Below are 21,190 nucleotides of genomic sequence, written 5' to 3'. Positions count from 1 at the left end.
GAACCGTGTGTGTGCTGAATTATTTGCCATAGCGTGTGGTTCATTCTTCAGGGGCCTAGCAGAAGGGTTGCAATGTTTTCTCTCAGATTAGCGGTGTGTGTTAGTTTCGCATATTTAGGCGCAACTGTTTGTTAGAATAGCGCTACTTTCCCTGATGGTCCTCCCTGTCACATCTCGAGTTTGTCTCAATTAACAAATCTTTTAAGTGTGAATGGTAATTACACGCTGCTCTCAGGCCAGTGACTAAGCGGGGATCCGCGCAAGGAAATTTCAAGGCGTTTGCGTGAGGAAGAGACATTTGCATCATCAAGCTGGGAGACGACGGACCAACAAGCATCAGATGCTAAGATGACAAATCCCTATTTTTAAAACGCAATCTTTAATGAAACATTTACGAAAAAAAAAGACCCCCCAAGATTGATTCACACAATTAGTATTATTAGATTTTTCACAAGCTCAGCGATTTAGCTCTAGCTTTATATTAGCATATTGACATGTCAATGCAAAACAAATAAATAAAATAAAATAAGCATCCAGGTCTGGATTGGTGTGAGATTGACCGACTAAATTGTGGAAATTGACAGGTCTGTCATCATCTAACCAAACAGAAAAGAACTTGAACTTAAAAAAAACATGATACCTTTTGATTTTCATTCATGTTTATTTTGTGCTGTAGCTAGTAAAGAGTTAGAGACAATTAGTTCAAGCGCCATTTGAACTGAGCGCTACCATAAGGGCCACTAAACAGTATTTATTATTTAAACAGTATTTATTTATTTAAGATTTTAAAACTGAGACTTTGTTTCATATTAAAAGTAACCTCCTCTCTCTTGTCTGTTGTATTTTTCACTATGTGAGCACACAGAGCCACACACCATGTGCTCTTTATATTTAACTTCATTTAAAGCTGACTGAGGTCCTTGACAAGCAGAGGCCTAAAACCTGGCTGGATCCAACTGTACAAGAACAGCTTCACTGGGCAACCTCTAAATGTTCTAGAATAGAAGCAATCTACAGCCGTAAAAGATAAAAATGTGAGCATTAACCTGAATGCCACACACATCCTTCAGGTCTCGGAACCTCACATCAAAAAATATGGATGAATGTCAAGCTCGTTTATTGCTGTGCCAAGTCTTTCTTGTTCTTCACCCGAATTCCCGCATTTCTCTTTCTCTCATGGTGTGAAGATTAATCACACTTGACATCTCATTTTCCTACTGTGGCTTTTTGTGGAATCTGTTCGGTCGGCCGGAGAGATTGTGAATGTTCCAATATACTTGAGAACTTTTAAATACTCCACGCATTACCCTTTTCTGATCCGAGCCTTCGCCTCCTGGGTAAAGTGCATGATCTCCTTTGGACCTCTTACAACCCGGTAAGAGAAATATCAGGCGAATGCGAAACTATGCTCGTTTTGATGAATTTTGAAGTCCTGAATACATTTCCGTTTCCAGTCTTTGCATGCATAATTTTAGTTATTTGCACTGTTTATCTGTCACACTCAATTTATGGCTGAGGTGTTCACGCGAGACATAAATGGACAGGTTGGATAGATAGAAAGACTCAGAGACAGTGAGAGAATTTGTATTTGGTGTCTATCTCATTCAGTTTTGGCATGTGACTCGCCTTGCATCGCTGCTGTGCTCCGTTACCATGGGAACATGCAGGAGCACCAACGTGAGCGAAGAACGAAAGCAAGCGAGAGAGAGAGAGAAAAAGCATTCCCGCCTTTTGGTGCTTTCTCCCGCATGTGAGTTATCGACAGCCCCTCTAGCGCTTGGCAAATTAAAACATATTTCATCTGCCACAAAAATCTACAATGAGCCATTAAAACTCAGGACTCCTTCTCTCCACCTCAAATCACTGAACCGTACCGCCTTGGCCAGTTTGGAAGGTAAAAAATGCCACTGACAGTAAAGAATGATTTTCTTTGCCTTTCAGATCCCACTGTGTTTTTTGATGTTTTTTTTTGTTTTGTTTTTTATTTTGTGGCTGGGAACTTCTGCAACTGATGACTGAAGTTTTTTCCAAGGTATGTGGTGGAGACCAAGTTAGTGTCACTTTAGTGGGTTCTTGCCCACTGGTTTCAATCTGTAGAATAGATTTACACTTTGAATTAGGTAGTCGTCAATGAAAAGGTAGTCATCAATGAAAATAGGTCATTGGAAACAATGGAAAATGCCCTTCATTGTGTTTGCACTAATAAATGTTGCTATGTCACTTACATAGCACTTACATATTATTGCTCTTTTGTTGATTTGATTGCTATTGTCCTCATTTAAGTCGCTTTGGATAAAAGTGTCTGCTGAATAATTAAATGTGAACGTTAATTTGCATTGGGGTCCTTTGTAGGCCTATTGGGACATTTTACGTGTTAATAAGGAATGAGTGTTTCAGTGAAGCTAGTATTGTTTGTCTTATTGCTAAATATATATTTTATATGTATCAATATATGGCTATACATGGTTCATGAATATATTACAGGATACTGTAAGGACTAGAGTCCCATATATAAAAATATATTATTTCATATATCACATTATATCCTCCAATAAATTTACATATATTTTGTTTCGTAAAGTACTTGAGGTATGCCGACCGTAAGACTCCTTTTTAAGATCTTGGGTTATTAATTATACTCGAGGAATGTCAGGAAGGGAAAATGCCAGACTGGTAATCCGAAACTAATGGGTTTAAAAAGCAGAGTGTTGATTCATGATTTACAGCCATTGCGCTCTTGAACAAGGTGCCCCAGGTTGAACAATCGTCCCTGTGGTGAAAACGTACAGTAAGATGTTTCAAATAATTAATGTTTGTCAGAGAATAATAGTCTAAATGCACTACATTGAAGGTCCAACATATATTTGTTGCACCAATTTTAATCATAGCTTTTCTACTACTCATAAGATAATTCCCATCAGGCTAACGAGATCTCACTTTCCATTAAGTGTCTTTGTCCAGGTGTCGAGATTCATTACTACCTGCTGTAAATTCAAGTGCCATGCCATTGTTTTTTTGACTAGAGGCCATTACTTGATGTTGGATGCAATGCTATAGCCTTCGTTTGCACAAGTCCTCAAGGTTGTAGGGTATCCCATTTGTCATTTTCAGACTCAGAAGCATGCTCACAAGTGCTCATGCTGTGCTCCTTTAGTGCAGAACTTTCGTTGGAATATTTCTCAACCATCCGTGCAGTATTGCATCACCTAAGTGTGGATGCAGAGGGAGACCGGTGTTGAGAGCGCTATCTTGGATAGGGCCTTATTTAAACAGTTGAGTGATGGGGCATTTGGTTTGTTGAATCAATAGTAAATGTATTTGTGTCTCCTCGCATATGTGTGTTTGCAATGGCTCATTTGGCAAACCTGGGTCTCATCTGGCATATTCCAGATTACCTGCGACTCCTGAGATAACCAAGAGACTCTTACAATCCATCACCTGCCGACAAAGCCTTGTCTGAAAGTTGAAGGAAGCGAAGGAGAGGGGAAAACTGACAAATGAGGGACTTGCAATGGTGGAATAAAACCCTTTTTCTGGTTTTCTCAAAGGAAACGGGTCTTGAAAAGATATCTCTAAAATACTGGCATAAAAATGACACTGCTGTAATGATGATGATAATTGTGAAGCCGGGATAATTGAGGACAGTCTCTTGCTGGATAGATATTGACCACATTAGTGCTTGCAGTGGAGATGAGCTTTAATTAGACTCAATTAATTCCCATTTGGTCTCGGAGGATGGAGGCAAATAGCAATTTTCAGAGCATAAGCCCCTTTACCTGCTCACAGCTCAATAGATGATATACCCTGTTTAGTGGCTTGTCCAGTGGCGCTGAGCAAATGTGAAAATTACAAGACCGTAATCCTTCAAATGGAGTTCTTTGAGTCTTTGATTGCTAGTGGCAGCATTGTCAGTGTGTGTGAGACTTACAACACTGGAGGGACTGTAACTTCAATAAGAACTGTGAGCTCACAGACTTTAACAGTGTATTTTGGAGGTAAAGCTTATTCCCCGAAGGACAATGCTTCTCCTCTCCAGTTTTATTTTGTATTAGAGAGCCATACATGCCGTAACACTTCAACCCAATGTCAAACTAACGTCTTTATACATCAGGGTGGTTGTTTTCAGTAAGGTTGTATTTATCCCCAGATACTGATTAATATTGTCATCTGGTGCATCTGGGAACAGCATTATTCGAGTGTTTATGCATCGCGACTTTACCAGCTGGTCTCAAATTTAGACTTCAATACTACTTCTAGGAGGTAAGGTGCACATGTTTTCTTGAGTCCACCTGGATTGTAAATGAATTGTTATAAGTTCCCAAGAACCTCAATGTGCACTCGTGAAGACAAATTACCAGATGGTGGATTTGCTGATCTTTACAAGTGACATTGCTCACTTGCTGACCTAGATGAGATCAAATATGACCAAAACACAAATCCCTTTAATAATTCTTTATGTAAGTGCAAGACCTATATTTAGCATACAAGAAAACCGGGTTTCAAATCCCAACTTGATTTAACTGAAAGATAAGATTTGATTGGATCCACTTGACTTAGAAATAGACTAAGGGGGCACGAGCATCTCACCATCACTCTGAAACTGGGAGGTCTTGTCTGCAGATATGCAAATTGCTGCAGCATAAGTGTCTTCACAAACACACATGTCCATTTTGGTGCATCTGTTTGCTTGCAGTCAATATATAATGGGCATCCATAAATGATATCCTCCTTAAACCGGAGCGCTAGACACATCATACAGAATTCTCCAAGGCTTTTCTCTTAAGTCCTATCAGTCTTTTAGACAAAGCTAAAATAATATTAGACCTGTCTCCTCTCTGCCTGCCCTTATCCTCAACACTTCAGAGCAGCCTTTTTGTTTTTTTATTCAAACGAATAGTTAAATGGTAAACAGATCAGGCTCAAAACAGTGTCTGACTTCAGACCTCCATTATGTGGGTAGGTTTTTTGTGGCTGCAAGCATTTCTGTGTCTGCATGAGGGTGTGTGTTATAGAGAATGGTAGAGAGAAACAAAGGAAAGGGTGCAATGCACACCGCCTGTCTTTCTCGCTCTTTATGTAAATTAGGACATTTAAAATGGAATAATATTCCTGCAAATGTTGTATTGCTTTGGTTATTTGGGTTTTAAGTGTATTTACTGTATGCAAGCTTCTGGGTTTGTGTAGGTTTTATAAATAGTCTGAATAGGATGGATTCTGTTAGACTACTAAAATTTATCATTGTTAAAATATAATGAAATGTGATTATACTTTTTTTATTTATGTTCCATTGTATGTTTTTAATTTACAACTGGTTTAAATTACACTGTAAAAAATACTGTAAAAATGCTACAGTAAAATCCTGTTAAATGGTTAACAGTAAATTCCTGTAAAATTTACATGGAAAAAAAAATTAAATTTATGTTCCCTTCACTGCATTTAATGCTTTGTTTGAATGTGATATTTTTTCTTTAAAATCACAATATTTTTCTTTTCAGGTATGTTTATCAGGGTTGTATGTTACATCTAATGTTGTTAAATTAATCTTATTGCATATTTCAGTATAATGAGCTTCACCATGTTGGTTTTTAATGCTTGTGTGAATGACACTGAACATCTTCTATATATGTTCACATATAAAAGCTGCTTGTGCTTTGGTTCATCACGTGACTTTCTCATCTTGAATTTCAAAGATACAAAATAGATTTCAGTACTTTTATAGGTTGGTATACTAACATTTTGTCAGTTAATGAAATTACGGTATTTAACTGTAAATTTTATTTAAAACCAAAGAACATTGTTACCATATTTTTATGGTAGACTTTTTCACCGTAAATTTGAGGGATTCTTTTTACAGTGTATGTCAAAGTAGGAGGATGTTTAATATGTATATTTCTAAATTACGTGTAAAGGCCTTTGTTTCCTGAAGCGATCTGAAAGAGTTGTAATGCCCACCTGTTCCACCCCAGCCACCATTCATCTCTCAACAAGAAGAACATCCATTCTTTTAAATGACTCTATCTTTTCCTTCATGCTGACACTTCATTTGTCTCTCATGCTGAGCAACATGACCATGCCTGCAAAGGTCACCAAAAGCTTTAAACATTCTCATTGCCCCATGAGAAAGCCTGTTGCCCTCAGTGAGAGAGCAAAGGCCGAGGCCGAGTTTAAAGTGGTAGATAAATTGTATCAATGACTGACCATGCGTCTTTAGATAATCAAGTTCGAACGGATCCCTGACAGAGGGATAAAAATAGATCCTGGGCCATTACGATGTGCAGTAATAGCACAACTGCAGCCAATACGCCAAGCTCTGGGGAGATTCAAAACGAAGGCCAGGGGTTTATTAACAAGAAACAATTACAAGGAAACAGAAATGTCCAATATTCTAAATTTAGACTCTTGTTGCCATGGTGTATGATTCACGCAAGACAAAGGTAAACTAAAGACGAACGCATGAATTTGATGATTCAGTGTGTACAAAGTGGATTATTACAGTGTACTGTTAAATAGTTCTAATCACTGCTTTTGCTAGGATAAACTAGACATGATTTTGATTTCTTAAATGGCATTGCGTGTCATTACTAAACATACCCTCCCCAAATACCTTAATAGCTTTTAGAAGGAAATCATTAATTTCTAGACTAGAAAGGAAAAGGGAGGGTGATGGTTTAAGTAACATTTTTTTAAGCCAACAATTTTCTATAGAAAGTGAGGGAGAAAGCTATCTTTTAATCTTAATGGCAGTTGCTTAGCAGGTGGAGAACGCCTCGGAGGGACCCGCCAAAATGTACAGTTCAATTATCTACAGCTCTTAAGATCTGAAAGATTATATGCTTTTTTACTAGAGTTAAGCTTTTACCATCTAACCACGTTCATACCGAGAAGCAGTGGGATTTCAGCATCAACAAATTTCTTCCTTGCATGCAAGTGGCACCATTTGGATAAATGACTGTTGAGCCAAGGGGCAAGGTGCAGCTCGTCCAGCCTGGATCGACCCCCATCGACTTAAACTGGGGTTGATGCTATGAAGTATATGGATGGGACTTTCCTTCCTCCAGACTATCGGTCTTAAAAGCGAGGCTATTTGTCTTGAAGAGGGGATCATTTGTCCGTTCTTGGCCCTAATGTGTAGACCAGGTTAGTGAGTTCAGTTCAGGGAGTAGCATGGTAAAAAAAAACAAAAACAGTATTGAGGCTGACAGGGCTTTTTAAGATCTCAATAAAAGGAAAAAGAAAAATAATAAAATATACCGGCAGTAACAGCTTAAAAATGTTTTGCATGAATAGATTCTGTTAGACTGGTTAAATAGCTGCAGATAGAGGCAAGCTGAATTTTTAAACAAGCTCCTGGTTGGTTTGGTTGAGTATGAAGAGCATTTTTTGTAAGTTTAAGTAAGCTATAACTGAAAGTAATTTGGGCGGTTCTGTTGAAATGAATGTTGGTATATGTTTTTAAGGAGAAGTTGGAGTTGGTTTGGGTGGGTTTGTCTGTCAATAAAGCAAGATGCTCTCAGAATGATATTTTGTGATTTTTCTTGATGCTTTTGGTCAATACATGTCCTCAAGGGTAACTGCTGTGGAGCTGTCCGTGGTGCTTAAATGAATAACGGTTGAATGGAAGATTTAAAAAAAAAAACAAGTTCTACGAACTTCTTCAATGCTGCTGTCTAGAATGGTTTTCCTACTCTTTAAAAACACCTTTTGAACTTTTATGGAGATAGTTTAATCAAAAAAGAACATTCTGTGATTCTGTGATCATTTTATTCCAGGCTTGTATTTTCTATATAAAGAGCATCAATGGCATCCAATGCTCTTTGGACTCCAGCGTAATTCATAATTCGGTACAGAATTGAACTGACATGAGGGACAGCAACAACACAGTTTTCCTTTTTTGGTTTAAACCCCAGCTCCAACAGAATCTCAAATCTAACCCGAGTTGCACTGACGCAAAAGAAAGCTCAGGTCTGGTTCCTACAGCTGCACATCATTCTTGCAAAAGCTTATGTCGCTGATCTTGAGGGAGCTTCTATCTTTATAGAAGCTATCCTGTGAGTCCCTGCATCACTAGCGTTGATCCTGGAGAAAGTGCGTAAATCCGTCAAGTCAGATATGTCAGAACTCCTCTGGTATCTGTGGGCATATGTGATAAAAGGTAGGTCCTGTACTATTTCTGTACTTTCGCATCCAAGCAGTCACTAAAGTCACAAAACTTGAATTCAATCCGTTACAGTATGTAGACGTTTTCTTGAATCTGTAGATGCAATGTTTATAGTGTCTTGGAAGACCTATAGAAGGTTCCTATGGTAGTTATTTGCAAAACACCACCTGCTTAGTGATCGACTTGCTGCTGTGAGGCATCAAGATGTATAATAAGCTTCTGTTTGCTGTGCCTTTCGACTGAATAGGCACTCCCCATTATTTGTACTCCCACTTAAGATGGCCGGTTATCCTGTACAGTTCACCTTCTCATGGCAACTAAACGAATTCTAATTGGTCGTAACTCGTCAAAAATCTCACACAGGTCCAGTGTAGGCAAACGCCAGGCGCGATTTTTTTTGTGAATGAGCCTCTCTCACCCTCCATTCACCTAAATTCAGTGCCTGAAATCTCTCTGAGGATGTTTCAGGATGCCAGAGGGGGAGCTGCACAGTCATTCACGTGAAAGATTGATTTAACACACGCGGGCAGCTGTGGCTGCTCGAGCTCTGGCGGAGTGCCTCTGTATGACGTCAAAGGCTCCTGCCTGCTCGTGTGGGCGCGCGCGCGCGCGCGGGGAGAGACACGCGCTGACAGAGGCGCGCTACGTGCTCAGAGTGAGAAAACAGATGTGCTCGGTGGCCGATGGAAAAGACAACGGGCAAAAACCTGAAGCGCCATGAAAAATGCATTTATGCGCACGAAGAGAGGCATGCGCGTCTCGTGCATCTCCACTTCAGATGCGAGAAATAAGCCGTTGTAGTAAATTCATTAATAAAATATGTTGTGTGTGTGTGTGTGTGTGTGTGTGTGTGTGTGTGTGTGTGTACATATACAGCGTCAAATAGTATATGTATAAGTGGAGTTTTGATTCTTGGATTCCGATTCTTGAAAGATTCCATTCAGGATTTAATTCAGTAGTTGACACAAGTGAGATCAATAAATCAGAAAATGTAAACGTAATGGTTTTTATGCTGACTAGAATAAATGCAATTCGATAATTTGTCCTATAACTTTAACTATACAATAAAAAAAAATAAACAACTATATTAATTAACTTCTTTTTCACACAGGTAAATATTAGGTTACTTGTTGCAGCAAACTTCATTGTGTATATTTAGCTAGAATTACAGGTTGTCATGTGAACAGTGATGAACTACAGTTACTCTAATTTAAGTATCAGGAGTCTTAGATCTCAACAGCATATGTAGTCCTTATCGGTTTATTTGGAGTTGCATGGCCATATAAAGCCTATTAACTGAGGTTCAAAAAGCGAGTCAAATTAATTCAGTAACCAATGAAAGTGTTCAGGCTACTAAAAGGAGCCCTGATCATTTGTTAATCAGAGTACTCTATGGAATAGATTCAATGCTCTGAAAGCTCCATCTGAAATGGGATAGTTCCCTACAATATCTACTAGGCAGTCTGTGAAGAGAGTACAACAGCAGGTTGAAGTCTCCTACCGTTTCCAGTGGGATTTTTAGCAACCTGTGGAAACATGAATCGCAGCGATGCGGTTAGGTAACGTCACATGACGGACGTGATAGTCTGTGTCCAGATTACCTTCACACTACGCACCTTAATACTAGGCTTATGTAGAAACGCATTGTTAAGCAAATGTCGTCATCTGTGCAAGACGACAGAGACCATATACTTGGCTTCACTTTTCTGGTGGAAGAAAGCGGAGATGCATCATCCACATCTTTTTTTTCCCCCTCGCAGTTCATGCTGGCAACCCTGCTGAAAAAAACAGCTAAAACCAGTCTGAGATGGTTGGCTGGTTTTAGTTGGTCAACCGGCCTGGGCTGAGCTGGTTTATGCGGGTCTGCGGGTCGGTTTTGGCCACTTCTCGGGCCGGGAGACCAGCTGGAACGACCAGCTAAAACCATCCTGGGAGACAGAGACTGGCTAAAACCAGCTGCTTCCATCTGAAACCAGCTAAGACCAGCCAACCAGCCAAGGCAGGGAATTGAGTAAATTAGCACAGTTTTAAACTCAGGTTATTAATCGTCGTTTTTAATAAACACGAGTGTGAAAGCGTTAGAATATTTTGTTTAGATGACCAGAAAACTCATATTCAGTCACTTGAAAAAAAAAAAAACATGCATCTATAAACAGTCGTTTCAGCTTGTTCTGTTTGTTCTTACCTTTTTAGATTTAGGAAAAACTTCGTCGACCGACCAATGATAGAACCTTTACGTACAGATCACGTGCCTCGGTCATCCAATCAGTGGCGAAGAACATTAACCTGGGCCTTACAACGTGGTCATCTTAATTGAACTCAAGTGGAAATTATAAAGAGTGATAAAGAACAGGGTGACGTATGTAACACGTTTACCAGGAGATTAAAAAAACGCGATAAAGCGGGAGTAAACGAGGGCGTAGGGATGAGAGTTTGGTTACGTTACTTATTTATTCCGCTGTATGTTTTAAGTGATTCGTCGAAGGAACCAGCTCGTGAGAGTCATTTGCCTGAAAGCTAGACTTGCACTGGGATCTGTTTTTGTTTCACACACGCAAAATAACAAGCAAGTCGTTACTTCAGTTGCGTTTGACTGAGTAAAAAGGATCCAGTTCAGAGGAGTCATTCGTTGAGGAATCGGACTACACGGATCCAGTTGTTTCCCCTCTCTCTCTCTCTCTCTCTCTCTCTCTCTCTCTCTCTCTCTCTCTCTCTCTCTCTCTCTCTCTCTCTCTCTCTCTCTCTCTCTCTCTCTCTCTCTCTCTCTCTCTCTCTCTCTCTCTCTCTCTCTCTCTCTCTCTCTCTCTCTCTCTCTCTCTCTCTCTCTCTCTCTCTCTCTCTCTCTCGCCAGCTCAGTCCGTATCTCCGTCGGTCTGAGTCCTCAGCGCTGGCAAGGGATAATAAACTGCCTTTCCGCAGCAATACGTGGTCAACGGAACAGCCCACAACAGAGGTAGGAACGCAGTCTCCGATTTCAATCATGTATGTGTGCAACTGCCGAAGAAACCAAGTCAGATTTTTTTTTTCTTCTTTCTTTAATTTCATTGCATTTTATCAATATCCTCTCCACTGCCGAGAAGTGATTCGTTCGGAAAGCCACCTGCATGCTGATCCGTGCGCGCAGGGCTTCGGCGAGACGCGCTGCATCCTTCAGCTGGAGATAACGCGGCTTTTTATCAGATCTTCCCTGGCGCTATCAGGAGTTTAAAAAGGTGGCTAGGGTTTAAAAGGCATTCCCAACCGGATTCGGGGCATCTGCGAAGCCCGCGCGAGGGTAGAGAAGTCTGTAAAGATTTGTGGTGTGTTTTTTTTTTTCGTTTTTAAAGGTTATTGTTATTTCCCTTCGTTTAATAACTCCGCGTGCGTGCTTTTGTTTCGTTAACAGGCTTTGGGGAAGTAGTGAAAAATGACATTCCCCTACTTTCTGTGCAACATTTCGTCTTTATTATAATAAAACGATTTAGGGAACCGTCTCTTTTTGGCACGCGCTCATTTTTTTTTTCGTCTCTGGATATGAAACGTACACTGATTGATATGAACGTGCTGGGAGAGATACGGGACGAGGGGGAGAGCGCCATCGTTTGATTTATAACCTCACAAATACGCAGCGACCGCCGAAGCCTGGGGTCCCCGCTTTGACTCGCTGTCATTTTAACAGCAGACGCCGATTACACCGGAATACTGATAAAAGACACAGAATAGCTCCCTCTGCAAGGGCTTCAGAAAGCTCTTTACCACAGCATGGAGAGAAATCAATGTGATTAGGGAGCTACACTACAACCACACCTGTTTCATTACAGCGCGCAGCGGCGGCGGGGATTTCTGCGAGCCGCGAGCGTTACGACCACATGAGATCGAAATTAGAGTTTTCTGGGTTTTAGTCGATGGTGTTTTTCTCTTCTTCTCCAGCTTTGAGGCTGTTTACGTGGTCGTACGCTGGGCTACAAAGTTGCCAGTTCGTGCCTTTTGGTGTATGAAATGATTCACGTTTTGTAACATCAAAGTTCGAAGCATATATTAAATGTGTATAAAAAAGTAACTTATAGGAACATTTGCAATAAAATTGCAATACATTTTTTTTTCTGTTACAGTTAAAAACGTATATTTGCTGGAACTGCCTCAGTTTGCTTTTATCTGATAATAGCCGTCAAGTGAATTTGACGATATGCTCCGCCCCTTAAGGAATTCGACTTAGCCTACTGCTTTGTGTGAACGGACTTCGGCACTGAGGCATTTAAACACCACTTTTGCTTCTGTAAAGCAATCGCACGAGGAACTGGATCAACGTCCTGTTGGAAAAAAGGGGAAAAAAACAGTATATGCTGATTAGGTAGGGTCTGAATGCTGGTTTGAGCTGGTTTGAACCTCTGCTCAGGACCAGCACGCGACCAGCTCAAACCAGCTTAAACCAGCTCTAACCAGCACCCATGCTTCAAAACCCACCTAATCAGCCAATTTGTATTTATATGGTCGCTAGTTTGTGCAGATTCGGTGTTTATTTATTTATTTATTTATTTATTTTTTTTTTTCCAGTTGTGAAAAACCACAGTGATGGTTAGGTTTGAGGGGGAAGGGGGATTTCTTACAAATTTGTATGATTTAGCCACCTTGTAAAATATTGCCATGTTAATCGAGCTGAATCAGCGTGTACCATTTTTTAAATTTTTTTATATCTAATGGACATTTCATGGATATATGCGCATAATAGACATTTTAATTGAATGAATTTTTTTGAAGTGAAACACGTTATCTTATTTACACAACCCTTTTTATTGAAATAACTTACTACTGTATTTACCGTAAAGTTTGCAAGCACAGCTGCCTCTTTACTGTAAATGTAAGTTATTTCTTTATTTATTTTGTGTTGGGCGAGGCTTCGTTTTATCCACCGAAATGGAGCGAATTTGAAAAAAATGGGTGGAGTCGAGTAATACTAGTCCTTAGTGATGCCTCTCAGAAGGGAAAGATAGGCCGCATAAGTTGTTTTGATGATTATTTGACGGGAAAAAAAACCCACATTAAATATTAACGCAATTAGACCGGGAGTTTGTGCTAAAAGTAACCTGTCTATTTCAAATTCACGCTTTTGCACCGAGCTTGCAGCGGATTTAATGACGATGAGGATGAGAAGCCGAGTCTGGGGTTAAAGAACTGTGGATGAATTTTAAAGATGATGAATTGACCCCTCACTGCCAAAGCATATTTGCCCCATATGGCAATGCTGAGTATGTGACTTCATTATTTGCAGCCTGGTTTGCAGGCTTTTGATTTATCTGCAGCCTTTTTTTAGACGCATCCACAGGTGCCGGGAGCAAGTCACGCGGCTGCCTGGTCAAAAGCAAACCTTCACGTGAGCCGGTAAAAAGTAACATTTGAAGAAAAATCATTTTAACTTTGAGCAGATCAAATCTAAAGCATTCTGCATGAAGTTGGTAATTAGCATTATTTAATGCTAACATGAATTAAATCGCACATTTGTTTGTTTACTATATATTATAAAAAAAATGCTGAATTACTAAAATTGCTGAATATGCTGATACTTCATTATTTGCGGCCTGGTTTGCATGGTTTTGATTTATCTGCAGCCTTTTTTTAGGTCCGTCCACAGGTGCCGGGAGCGAGTCACGCGGCTGCTTGGTTAAAGGCGCACCTTTTTCGCGAGAGTTCACGAGAGTGTTTAAATAAAACGAGAACGCATGCCCGCACGTCCACGCCAACACGTTTTTACCTGCGGGACTCTTCCTGCGCTGTGGGACTGAATGCTCACATAATGCAATCTTGCCAGCAGGTGCGCAGGGACGGCTATAGGAGCGTGGTAGGCCGGTCAATGGCGTAGCCATTTCGTATCGAGATCTGATAGACAGTGGCGGGTACAAAGCATGAAAGAGCAAGAGCGACGCAGCGGGGAAGGGTTTCGCGATACAGGAAAAGCGCACACACAACTCGTACTTTGATATTCATACGCCTGCGACCCAAGCATGCCCACTAATAAAGACAGGCTGACCCTCTCTGATTCGTAATGCAATCACTACAGCCTCTTGAATACGAAATATGAATGAACATCCTGAATAGCAATGACTGCGTTTCTGTTAGACGTTTTGGGGGTTTGATTTAATGTCTGCGATTTTAGTACAATACTATCTTATCAAAAACCATGTTTGCGCTTTAGGTTTTTTTTTAATCAACTGCATTGATAAAACCGTGAAGAACCTTCACCATCCATCAGAACTTTCCACTGCACAGCTTTTTAAAGCGGAGAATGGTTCTTAAAAACTGTCCATTGAAACTTTTTTGGAAGCTCTTTTTAAGAGTGTAGAAGTTCTAATATTCTAATATTAGAACTTGGCCTCATTTTATTTAATTTTTTCTAAAAATGACCATACAGAAGAAGGTAATTTAATGGTTCTTCTCAGTACCAATGCTGCATTTATACTTGGAGCTTGAGCCTTTTTAATATTTCAACGTTTGAACCTTAAAGGTTCTACCTAGATTCCTTGTAGTTTGGACAAATCGGAATTTCACAGGGACTTGTTTTCAATAACTTTTAAAAAACTTTTCTGGAATATTTTTTTTAGCATCTTAGATCCAGGAAAGAACCTTTTCTGGAATATTTTGACCATTTTTATTGCTGATGTGGGTGCAAGATCCTTTAATGATTTCACAAGTTTAAGATGTTGTATGTATGCATCATGTTAAAAAAAAAAAAAAAATATATTGGAACTCTAAGATTCTCTCTCTCAACTCTAAGTTGAATCTAGGTTCCTTTTAGATGCAGTATTTGAAATATTGTTTTCATTTTACTTTCAGAATGTTGTAGCAAATATTCGCCCAATGCCTCTGTTTGTTCTTGATGTTACGTTTTAGGTTCCTCAGGTTGGCATTGTCCACTAACAGATAAGCACCTTGTTTATCAGATTTTCTGTACCAAGGTCTCCTATAGCATCATAAATGTAAAGTTTATTTGTCTTACTGTTGAATCAAGCTGTAAAAGCCCCTTGGTTCTAATTAGAACCATTATTTTTAAGACTTTAGTCTGGTCCGTTTAAGACAGCTGGCACCTGTAGTAATGGTGATAGACTGAGGGAAGGGAAAGCAGGTGAGAGGAGGCAATTAATGGCTTTTAATCTAAAGTGAAAACAATCAATGAGGTGTTCACAGTTCTTGGGGCCAGTGGGGATTCTGGACCTCTGAGTGGAGCCATCCAGCTCAGAGGATGAAATATGTTGTAGCTGATTAGGTATGCATGTGTATCTGCGCAAATGCTTAGCACTGAGGAAATCAGGTGCGACTGAGTGCCGATTTGGGCCGAGGGTGGTCTGCAGCCTGCGGTGAGATGTTTACACATGCAGCTGTGTAGATGCACATTCACTCTTGGATGTCAGTGTGTCCCAGACCAGATCTGTCCCAGTGCATTTCCATTCTGCCTATTTACTCTCCTCCCACATACTACAGGGAAAACTGCTAAAAGCCCAGATCCCTCTCTTGTAAAGCAAAGGTGGCAACATTGTTTTAGCCAGTTCTGCAACAGTTAGTGTCCTCCTTTTTTTTTATCTTTTTGGTGAGTATTTGTTATCTGCTTTTTTTTTTTTTTTTTTTTTAAGGCTGAGAGGATCTGACTAGGCTTTTGGAGCATAAGAAGTCTGGCCAATTACCACAATCTTATGGATTTAACAATGACGTTGTGGTCACTGTTCATTAATGCCACTGAAGTTACGACACTATTGGTAGTTGTGAATGACTTCAAAACTGTCTGCACTCATTAATTCTTCCGTGGAGAAACCTGTGTGCTGAACACTGCCCAATGGTTGTGTGTGTGTGTGTGTGTGTGTTGCATCCAATATTTTTCACCATCCAAAAAATGTGGTGCATCCCTAGTGCTAGGTATTATACATTGCTTTTCACTACTAATATTTCTTCACTCTCTTTTTTTTTTTTTTTTTTTTTTAATGCTTAAACATTTACTTGCCCTCAGGCTTATATGATGTACACGAGTTTATTTCCCCATAGAAACAGATTTGGAGTAATTAAGTGTTACATCACTTGCTCACCTGCTCAGTAAATGGGTGTTTTCCATATTAGTCCAAACAGCTGGTTAAAAAAACCCTCACAATAATCCGGAAGTCACACAACTGTAGTCCGTCGCTTAACATCTTAGAGATAATAGTATTGGGAGAAATAGTGAAAAACGGGTGATGAAACAAAATTGTAACCATATGTCCAGAAGGTGAATAAATCAGAAATTTAGCATTTAAGATTATTTAAAGAAAAATTTAAAATTCATTATTTAATGCAGTCTTATTTTTTTTGGTATTGTTGCATTTTATTTTGCATCTCGCAACTATATTTGAGCTAGAAATTCTTTGTCACGTATTGTTTCAGATCCTTTACACCGGGACAATGTTCAGTTTTGGGAAGCCATATATATATATATATATATATATATATATATATATATATATATATATATATATATATATATATATATATATATATATATATATATATATATATATATATATATATATATATATATATATATATATATATAAAAATCTTCTATCCCAAAGTGTATAGCATTACTGACCATGAACTCCAGAGCAATGCAATAACCCGTACCGTTCAGTAGACATGGAAATCTGAGGCTTAGCTTGAATTTAGCTCTAATTTGTTTCAAATAGAGTCATACTGTCAGACTATTTCAGTAGGACCCAAGACATGGCCCTGAGGAACCCCAGAGGCCACTTTCAACTCCTCAATTTCTGTTAGATTTTTAATATTGCACGTAGAGTGGTCCTTTCAGTTAGCAAACCTAAATGACTTGCTGTGGATAAAGTCTGACTATTAAGCTAATAGTCTGTGGTTAAAAAACGATTAACTGTTTAAGAAATTAGTTCTCTCAGAAAAAAAACTAAACTATCAAGTATCTCACATTTAGCTTTTAATTTACTCTGACTAAATAGCAATATGGCATGTTAAGGCAATCTGAATACCGAATTGAATGCTACTGCCCCTTAAATCAAACTGAAGGGTTTTTTTGTAGAATACAATTGGTTTTGAATTGGAGTATGTCTGTAAACCACACTTTGAAGCACAGCAAGTTGAATTTCACCACAAACCAAAGTGGTACTCAAACTTTGAACACCTTAGAAATGTTTTTAACATTCTTAAATAAATCGCTCGGGGCAAGGAGTTTTTTTTCTTACACACGTACACACTCACAATTCCCTCCAAGCATCCTGTTACATTTGCTTCTCTGAGAAGTTAAAAAAGTTTCACAGCTCTCAGTCCCTTGCGAACCTTCAGCTTGCTTTTTAAAGAACAGAAAACCGCCAAACTGAACTCATTCCTTCTGCTCTCTCTCCTCTGTTTCAGTTTTCCCCCAGTTTAATTTTCTTCTAAACAGTTTAAACAAGGCCACAATTATCAGCGTGATTTTGAATATGCAAGGTTGGAGTGGATTGGGAAGAAGGGGCCCAGTCCAATCAACGTGTGTTGTTTCTCTCTCTCTCTCTCTCACTGAGAAGATTGACAACCAGCATCCACCTCAAATGGGAGTCATTAATGCATCTAAACTTTTTATTCACTTTGCATCAATTAATGTTTCTTAAATAGTTTTTTTTTTTCTAACACCTGAAACAGCACTTGTTTCCATCTCACAGCTGATCAAATCTGTGTCTTTAAATTTTGCTATAATGAGAATTATAGGTAATGGATGCACTGGAGAAGGCTTTTTTAATTTCATACCTGATGGCTTGTATGGCCGACTAAGCATATGTTCTAGTGTGCTGAAGTGATTTTATTGATGAATAGATTCAAACTCTAGAGCGCTGTTGAAATGATGGCTGATGTCTTTTAATTACAATTCCTCCGCGTTCATGTTTTGCATTTTTTTATTTTTTTTTGTGAATTAACTATATGCAGAAAATATTTAACATGTTTCTGCCAAAGTAAATGACTTGCTTATGTGAATTTAACTGAAGCCAATATTTAATATTTCGTTGTTAACCTGTATGAGTGGTGTTTTTGTTTATTTGCAAATTAATGCAAATGATGCAATGGGTCTGATTTTTAAAGAATTAGACAAGTAATTGGTTTACAAAATAATTGGTTTTACGTAGTGTTGTTTTAGTATTATTTATATTACTATTATACAATATACTATTATATTATATTATAAATATGAATTAATTACTTTTTATTGTTTTATTTTTATATTTTCAGTTTACATTTGCATTCTTTTCATTTTTATTCCAAAATGTAACTTTCTTTTATTTTTTTTAATTGCAGCTTTATTTCAGTCATAAAGAAATAACAAATGCCAATTGTTGTCTTTGGCACCAATCGTGATGTAAAAATTGAATTTGAGGAAATAACAGCTTACATCTTAGTCTATAATGATGCTTGGTTAAATAATTGGTTTGGAACGACATGAGAGCATCTGTGTATTTGTCCACATGCTTCTGCATGTGTTCTCAAGAGTATGCAAACAGTTCCTCACCGTGTTCCTCAGAACGCATGTAATGACTGTGTGCATTGATGTCCACCCTCCAGTCGAGATGCATGATGTGATAATACACACATCCCAGAGTGAGGGTATTTAATTATCGTCATCTCCATAATTAGTCATCAGAGGGCAGAAACGCCCACCCCCTTTCGTTAAGGCCCCCTTCCCTCATTAAATCGCATCTTAACGAGTCAGGATGTGACCCACGCGTGACTGATTTATTTATTTAAGCCTTTTAAAGTCTCTTCTCGTCATCGCGCCCTCGTTTGAGATGGTAATGGTATTTGAGATCGCTAATTAGCTCTTGAGGTTAATTCATGGGCGGGTGGAAGTGCTTTCATCAGGTGTTGTAATTGGTGGGACTGGAAAGGAGAGATAATTGTGATCTCCTTACTTTTAAGTGCAATTGTTAGTAGGTTGCTAGGGTGTTCTGGTTGGTTGCTAGGTGTCCATTAATTGGACTAAATGATAAAGCCAATGTTTTTGATGTTCTAGTATCTAAATATGGTCTGACTGCAAATTTGGGTTACAGCGAGGCACTCCTAAAGGAAGTAAAATTGCTTGCAACCTTTTCTGTGTAAAGTTATAGCCAATTTTACAACTTTGTTGCCACGAGAACGCAGTAAACTCTAAATCGACTGTAAAAATGATGATTCAAAACAGCTTTATGGCTCAAATATATCCGTTTTTAACAGAAGAATCAATGTAAGTGCTTTCATAAAAATAAGCTTCACATGTCCACTTAAGTCTTTCAAAAACATCGGCCCCATTCAGTTCCATTGTAAATGATTCACTGCAACCTCAATTTAAAAACATTAAAATACTTTTAAATGGTCACAATATACACTACACTTATCTATGTAAAATTTCATCCAACCGTACAAAACTGTAAGCTGTAAAAAAAAACTGTAAAAATGAATTTAAACAGTTTTATGGCTCAAATTAGGCAAGTTTTAAATGTTCAAAAATTGGCCCCATTCACTGTCATGGTAAGAACCTCACCATAACCTTATAAACATAATTATGCCATATTAAATGGTTAATTCTTTTAAAGGCATAGTTCAACTAAAATGGAAATTCTGTCGTTACTCACCCTCGTCATGCCTAACTCGTAAGACCTTCATTCATCAGCAGAACACTAATCTGCATATTTTTTTATTGAATCAAGAGCATTCTGACACGAGCAAGGCCCAGAAAGGTAGTAAAAACACTCCATGTGACATCTGTGGTTCAACCGTAATTGAATTACCTTTATGAGAATACTTTTTGTGTGCAGAGAAAACCAAATGCATGAATGTGCGTCAAAGAGGAGAAGAGAAAAAATAGTTGAATAAAGCAAAAAAATGTTGAAGAAAAATGAAATTACGGTTGAACCACTAATGACACTTAGTCCTTACTACCTTTCTGGACCTCGACCGTTCCAGTTGCGTTGCTTTCTATGTAGGAAGTTTTTGGATTCCAAATCCAAATTCCAAATATCTTGATTTGTGTCCGAAGATGGTCTTACGGGATTGGAACAGCATGAGCGAGTAATTAATGACAGTATCTTCACATTTTCGGTGAACTATCCCTTCAAGTGTTGTAAATGGTAATCAGTCATGTCTCGTTTACCTTCTTCAATAAACCTGTCACTGGTCACTTATGGCTGCTGCTTCTACCAAGAGTCTCCTCCATTTCACCCTCTCACCTGTCAATCACATGTGCCTGCTGGGGGCGAGCCGTCTTGCCACGGCCAATTGGAGAATCTGTCTGTCCAGAGATGTTGCCATGGAGACACCCGTGGATGACCACCCGGTTTCTGTATATATTTTTTTTTTATTACAGATTTTGAAATCATGTTTTGATACGCCGCTCCATGGCAGCTGTCAATCAATAACGGAAGCTGGAAGTGATTGGCTTACGGCTAAAGTGAGGTTACAAGACACGTGCGTTGTGGCAATTTTTTCACGGGTAATGATATTCTATATTGTGCATTTTGTAAAGGAGATTTTTTTTTTTTAGTGTATATAATATGTTAATGTTTATATAGTAAATATATTTATATATATATATATATATATATATATATATATATATATATAATGTCAAATAATATAAGAATATACGTGACGAATCAAGCTTTCCGCTGCTGGCACACAGCTGGTTTTATGCAATATCATTTGCCGCCAAATGAGGCAGTAATTTGCATACTCACTACACCTGTGACTCATCAGAAAAAATAGTTTGGTTCTGGAGAACCTACATTGTTTTTGAAGCGTCTGAGAGTCGGTAGTTTGAGTTAGTTATTCTTCAACTGAATTGTGTAGGTTGCAATTTGGCACCTGATTTCTGATCTGGAGGTTCAGACCAGCGATCCATGGCTTTCTTATATTTACAATCCTTATTTTTCTTTCAAAATACTTGTTTATAGATTTGCAAAGAGGCGAGATGTGGCGCAAGCTGATGTTGGCTGGAAGCTCAGGGGAGTTGAATCATCATGTCTTTCTGTCTGCCTGTCTCTTTGACTCTTTACTGGCGGCATGTCTAGA

At 38.7% G+C, this 21,190-nt stretch overlaps 1 protein-coding gene across 3 annotated transcripts in view; it reads left to right on the top strand.

Annotated features, from left to right (window-relative positions):
• The first annotated feature begins 10,965 nt into the window (after positions 1-10,965).
• elfn2a (extracellular leucine-rich repeat and fibronectin type III domain containing 2a) overlaps positions 10,966-21,190 on the top strand; it is a 95,346-nt gene continuing 85,121 nt past the window's right edge. For 2 of the 3 annotated variants that reach the window (XM_043222226.1, XM_043222225.1), the window contains exon 1: positions 10,967-11,111. The gene's annotated coding sequence lies outside the window, so the exon portion shown is untranslated. Of the gene's footprint in view, positions 11,112-21,190 lie in introns of all 3 variants that reach the window. The other variant, XM_043222227.1, reaches the window with a different exon arrangement.

The sequence above is a fragment of the Puntigrus tetrazona genome, chromosome 22 (assembly GCF_018831695.1).
Source record: "Puntigrus tetrazona isolate hp1 chromosome 22, ASM1883169v1, whole genome shotgun sequence".
Taxonomy (NCBI): Eukaryota; Metazoa; Chordata; class Actinopteri; order Cypriniformes; family Cyprinidae; genus Puntigrus; species Puntigrus tetrazona.
This window is presented reverse-complemented; position numbering and strand designations above follow the sequence as displayed.